The sequence below is a fragment of the Prunus mume genome, linkage group LG7 (assembly GCF_029339155.1).
Source record: "Prunus mume cultivar Tortuosa linkage group LG7, ASM2933915v1, whole genome shotgun sequence".
NCBI classification, from domain to species: Eukaryota; Viridiplantae; Streptophyta; class Magnoliopsida; order Rosales; family Rosaceae; genus Prunus; species Prunus mume.
In genome coordinates this window covers 4,063,771-4,070,629 of record NC_142704.1, presented here as the reverse complement: position 1 = coordinate 4,070,629, position 6,859 = coordinate 4,063,771, and positions in this window count along the sequence as shown.

The window sequence follows — 6,859 nt, the reverse complement described above, 5'->3', positions numbered from 1 at the left end:
AAAAAACCCAAGCACTATTTAAACATAGAAACACACCCAAAATCAACTCCAAAGTCAACTTTTTGGGTGTGTTTATAAATGGGTTTTGAGTGTGTGTAATGATGGGTTTTGGGTGTGTTTATAAAGTGTTTTGGGTGTTGGGTTTTTTTATAATTTTAACCTCCATTTTGGGTATTTTAGTGAAACTCCCTAATAAATACTCATGCTAGAAAGAGATGAAGAGACATTTGGAACTCCATTTACCGGATGGAAGGTTCTGATTAATTTCGGGCCTGGACTGGACCATTGACAACTTTGATGCTAAGCTTCAACTTGTATCAGAATCAGTACCAAAGGTTGATTCCTGCAGAGCTTCAAAGAATGTACCTCGCGCTTGTGAAGCAGTGTGCGCGACTGCGGCTCTCACATCTGCAGCGCTTTAAGATCATTTCAGGGCCTGGGCTAGAGAGACTTGATGTGAATTTTGTTGAGTTTCCATGTTTGGCTCAAGCATCTGTACGGTCTCGGTTTGTGTGAACCAAATTTGTAAAGAAATCTCGTTTTGAATGACTTATTTCCGAAGTCCGAGCCTTGGGGCGATCTTGGTTTCACTTGAAATTCAAGTGGGCTTTTAGTTGATTTTTGAGTTGTCTATTTGAGTGATGGTTTTCTTGTGTAAGATTTTTGTTTGATTGGATGTTGAATTTTTTTGTGTGTCCTTTGCCCTGTTCACTCCTTCTTGTATTTATAGTAAATGTTTTTCTGGAGTAGGGTGATTTTGTTTAATAATAGGCGGAAAATCTTTTCAAAAGATATCTCTTTTTAAAAAATGGAAAGAAAAAAAGTTTCATGGGCTGGCAGGATAGGCTCTCAATGAATCACCTAAAAAAGAACCTAATCTCTTTTCCCAATTTTAACTGCCCTTGTGAGATTTCATCCGTGATGGTTAGTTTGATTTCTCTTTCCGACCCCCTCTTCCTGCTTATCTTTTCTCGAGATTGTAGCTTGCTTATCTTGGAAGAATTACCTTCTCTCAGAGAATAGAAAAAACTCTCTCAATATATATGTAAGAGGGATTTTGATCTTCAGTATTCTCTCAGTGTCGAGCGAAACGATGACATAAGTTTTACAATCACTATAGTGACATTGCCAATGTTGACTTTCTCTTTATCTAGATGTCACACGTGGATTTGTTTCCCGCTGGGCCCCGCTGGGCCCCCCTTTTTCTATCTACAACGAGCGTGAGGCCTGTGAGGAGGCCCTGTGTTTGTTTGCTTTGATAAGTTTTGGGTCGGCTCTTCGATTTTGGGCTTCCATCTTCTCCTGTTTTCAAGACCAAATTGTTTTTGATTTTTGTAGCCTTATTCAGGCCTCGCTGGGTGTGTGTCAATTTTAAGGCCCTAAGAACACTTAGTTTCCATTCGAGATTAGTTGGATTTCGCATGGATGCATAAAGATGACCATCAAGCGGTCCAATTAATTCTTTAATTGTCCCATTGTTTGGACAGTTTGGTAATGCATAGTGTTGTCACGTAATCTACGGCTCAGGATTAGGTTTTGATTGTGGAGATTTCTGTCATCTCGTGCGTTCTTGGGTGGTACGGTATTTATACCTATGCCCACCTCAAGAACTGTATCAAGATACTGCCGAAATTCATCCACGTTGAAATCTAATCTCATGTAGCCATAGGTTACGTGATAGGACTATGCATTCCCAAATGGGATAGGGCCCTTACCGGAGGCATAAGGTGACATTATAACTTCGTATGAAGTTGTTGTGATTGTGGTGTTGTGATTATGGTTTCAGGAATTATGAGCAAAAGGTGGATACATAACCTGAATAGATGCGCAGACGAATACTTGGATGGAATCTAGGATTTTATTGAGTTTGCATGTAGAGAGCATCGCCTCAAACCTAGAGAATGGTCCGATGATGAGATATTGGAACAGCTGAAGCATTTGGATTTTGCTCCGTTCGGGAAAACAGTTAGTCAGACAAGACCTTCTACACATATGAACTGGACGCACAAGCCTATGTTTTTTGAGCTCCCATATTGGTTGAAACTCAAATTGAGGCACAATCTAGATGTGATGCATGTTGAGAAAAATGTATTTGACACATTGGTGGGCACGATTCTAGATATCGAGGGCAAGACAAAGGACACGATCAAAGCTCGTCTTGATTTGGAAAGAATGGGCATACGAAGGGGTTTATGAATGAATAGGGGTAGTGATAAAGCTAGAAGGGATCTTGCATTCTTTTCTATGAAACCGAATGACAAAAAAGAGTTTCTAAAGTTTGTATCGTCTGTAAAGTTCCCGATGGGTATGCTTCTAATATCGCACGTTGCGTGAATGTTGACGGGGGTAAATTTACTGGACTTAAGAGCCATGACTGCTATGTGTTTATGCAACGCCTACTTCTTGTGGGTATTCGACACCTATTGCCAAAAGATGTAGTGAAGCCAATCATATTGTTGTCCAGATTTTTTTCCCAACTGACGGCAAAAACATTGCGAAAGACAGACATGTTTCAGTTGCGCCATGACATTGTCCAAGTCCTATGCAAGTTTGAGATGATATTCTCTCCAACTTTCTTCACAAGTATGATGCATGTGATGGTTCACTTGCCAAAAAAGGCATTGCTTGCTGGTTCTGTCAACTATCGCTGGATGTATGCAATAGAAAGGTATATATAATCCTTATCGTTTGTGTATGCATCATTATCACAGGCTTGCTAATTTGCATCATATCGTTTTATTTTGGCAAGCTTTCTGATAGCTCAAAAAAGTGTACAACAGTGAAGCCCGAAGGATCAATTATAGAGGCTTGGGTTCAATATGAGTCGCACTTTCTGTGGAATGTATTTAAAAGATGTGGTGACGGCTTTCAATAGTCCTCAGCGCAATAATGACGGAGGTATGAGAAATGAAAAACTTTCTGTTTTTGCCAAAAGCGCACGACCCTTTGGAGACCCTGGACGAGGAGAGTCGTTTTCTAGAAATGACATTGAGGTAGCGCATTGGTTCGTACTGAACAATTGTGATGAGATAATGGCATACTTAGATGAGCATGAAGAGATGATGAAGCGAGAACATCTATCACATTTGGTTGCCTAGAAACACCGTGAATTGTTTCCACAATGGTTTTTGGATTATGTAAGTTATAAGTGTTTTGTATTTGACAAATATAAATTGTAGTATTTAATTTTGTCATACTAACATGTGAATGGTTTTGTATAATATTAGGAGAATAAGTTAAAATCATCGAATTCCCTCACTTACAGTGATGAGATATATAACTTGCTCGTTCGGCCCGATTCGGGCTGAATTGTTCTTGGGTTGTAATGTTAACGGCGTCAAATTTTTGGGGGATGCACGAGATGACAAGTTGTGTACGCAAAACAGCAGTGTCCATGTCCTAGATAGAGGCGAAAGTACGGACATTGATTTCTATGACAAACTCACAATTGTCGTGCAATTTCTTTACGAAGATCGATACCAAGTGATCATGTTTAATTGTCAATGGTTTGATACCAACCCAAATAGGCCGGGACATGTTAAAATCGACCATGGCTTACTATCTATGAACATTAACAGAACTTGGTATGATGACGACCCTTACATTTTAGCAAACATGGCAACACAAATTGTGTATCTAGATGACCCTAAAGCCGGGAGCGGTTGGAAAGTTGTTTAGAAGATGGATCATAGGAACGTGTATGCTATACTAGAACTAGACCCAACTAACAACGACGTCGACAATGTGGCTGACCAACGTTTAGAATATTCAATGGAAAATGATGCCAAAACACTTCGAGATACAAATGTTATACAAGAACCGTTTCAAATACAAGGAGTGTCTTCAATCGAAATACCAATTCAGTCAATTAGAATTGACCTCGATGATCTTCCACGATACAATGTTGCAGTGGGCTGGAGCAACGACGATGATGTTGTTATAGAGGAGGAGGAGGAGGATTGGGAGACCGAAAGTGATGATAGCGACGATAACGAAAGTTATTATAGTTCAGATGATGAATAATGAATTTTTTGTAATTATATTATGTTAGTGTACAGATTTTGTGTAATATAAATGTTTGAATATATGTGGTTGTTATATCAAAACCTTATATATGTGGAGAAATGAAACATTATTAAAATAAATTTAGTTATAAAACATTGGAAAATCAATATATCCAAGCCATTCTAATAATAATTTTTTAAAATTATTTTGACAAAACACTTTTAAAAAATGAAAAATGAAAAACAATTTTGTTATAAAACATTGGTAAATAAATATATCCAAACCCTTTTGATACAAAGTTTGAAAATTATTGACACAAAACATTTTTAAAAAATGAAAATGATACATAAGTTGAGTAAATGGCACCAAATCCTTGCGCGATGAATCTATTCTCGTCGCGCGACGCAGGACCCACTCGTCGCGTAAAGTTAGAATTTTGAGCGACAACCAACCATCCATCGAGTGAAGACGTTTTGCGCAACGAAAATTTACCTCTCGTCGCACAAATATATATATATTATTTTACTGTAATATAATATATACACACTTATATATTTGAAATGGGCGATTGAATTAGTTCATTGTATTCATATAGGGTCAAGGAGTGTAGCTATAAAAAATCATCAAAATCGGAGTTCAAATAACCATTAAATCATGACTTTTCATTTATAACCGTCGAAAAGTTTTGTCCCGTTACTTGATCTCTGAATGTTTTTTTTTCCGATTTTTGGGGTCTATGATCTCGAAGTATAAACAAACAAGTTCGACGACTGGATTACTGAAACTAGTTTCGTAGAATTCATATGCCATCAAAACAATGTATTCACCAACAATGAAGAGTTTACATATACTTTCGTTAAATATAACATAAGATTATGTGGTATCCCCTATTGTAAATATCTTAAATTGAAGATCAAATTCAGTCATTGTATTCATACCAGGGTCAAGGAGTGTAGCTGTAAAAAAATCATCAAAATCGGAGTTAAAATAACCGTTAAATCGTAATTTTTCATTTATAACCGCCAAAAAATTTTGTCCCGTTACCTGATCTCTAAATGTTTGTTTTTTCCGATTTTCGGGGTATACGGTCTCGAAGTATAAAAATACAAGTTTTCCGGTTGGATCATTGAAACTAGTTTAGGGTTTAGGGTTTAGGGCGTAGGTTTTAGGGTTTAGGGTTTAGGATTTAAGGTTTAGGGTTTAGGGTGTAGAATAACAGGATTGCACGAAGAAATTAGTGTTATTCGTCGGGCAATGTGTAGAGGATAGATGCTTGCGTGACGAGATTATTGGTTCTTCGTCGCGCAATCCCACCCAGTGATTTCACCGCCTTCCCCTCCTCCTTTGAACACTTCGCCAATTTTTTGGCGATAACAGGCTTGCACGACGAACTTAGTGTTATTCGTCACGCAATGTGTAGAGGAGATGCTTGCGCGACGAGATCATTAGTTCTTCGTCGCGCAATCTCATGCAGCCCTTTCATCTTCTCCCTCTTTTGAACACTTAGGCCAATTTTTCGCGAATACAGGTTTGCGCGATTTAACTTAGTGTTATTCATCACGCAATGTGTAGAGGACAGATGCTTGCATGATGAGATCATTGGTTCTTCGTCGCGCAATCTCATGCAGCCCTTTCACTGCCTTCTCCACTCTCCCGAACACTTAGGCCAATTTTTTGGCGAATAACAAGCTTGCGCAACAAACTTAGTGTTATTTGTCGCAATGTGTAGAGGATAGATGCTTGCGTGACGAGATCATTGGTTCTTCATCACGCAATCTCATTCGGCCCTTTCACCTTCTCCTATCTTCCCTATAAACCCTAAATCCCAAATTTTGGCAGAATAACAACTTTGCGCGACGGTATCCAGTGTTTGTCGCGCAAAACCACACAAACCCTAGAACCTAATCCCAAAATTTGGCATGGACTCACAACATTGCGTGACGAAGGAGTTCTTTTTTCGTCGCGCAAAGTGAGTCACAGGGACCCTTGCGCGACGATGTTATTTTTTCGTCTCGCAAAATTGCACAAACCCTATAACCTAACTCCAAAATTTGGCGGACTCACAAGATTGCGCGACAGAATTATTTCACTTTCGCACGCAAAGATTCATTTAAAACATTTTGCGGACGCTTTGCGTTGTTCAGTGCAAAATCAATTAAAGTTTCATAAACGACGCCATCCTTCTTCCCCGCCAGACTTTTGCCCTAACTCTCTCTCGCTATCCCCACCTCAGCCACCTACTCCACCGAATTTAGACCGGCCGCCACAACCATCCAACCCCGAGCTTCGCCATCACCACGTGCGCCGCCGTAAATTACTAGTTTTCGCAGATTCTTCTCCCAGTGGTTCTCTCTCCTCCGGCCACCAATTTCCACAGCTGAGGTGTGGTTTCTTTCCTATTTGTCTTGCTCTAGCTGATGATTGGGTAGGAATTATTTAATTATCGCAATAGGTTTGTGAAATTGAAACCCTAGGTTTTGGCCCATTTTTGAATTTAAATTCCGGCCACTTCCGGCCATTTTTCGGGGTAGGTCTGGGAACAAAAGTGGCTCCAATTGATGTTTTGAATCTAGGGTAGGAACCTTGGCCCTTAGTTTTTAGAATTTTCTGGAGATTGTTATCGCTTTGGACACCCACGCGTTGCCGGCCCCTGTGGTGGCGCGTGGGATACTATAGCAGGGGTGCATTGGGTCCTAGTGCAATCCTCTAGTTGTCACGAGCACGTAGGTGTGTTCGGATTGGAATTTGGTTACTGTTTGAGTCTCGAACGGATTTTGCCTATTGTGCAATTTCAGGATATATTCGGACCGTTGGATCGAACTCAAATTTATGTATGTTGTACCTTCTATTTCTA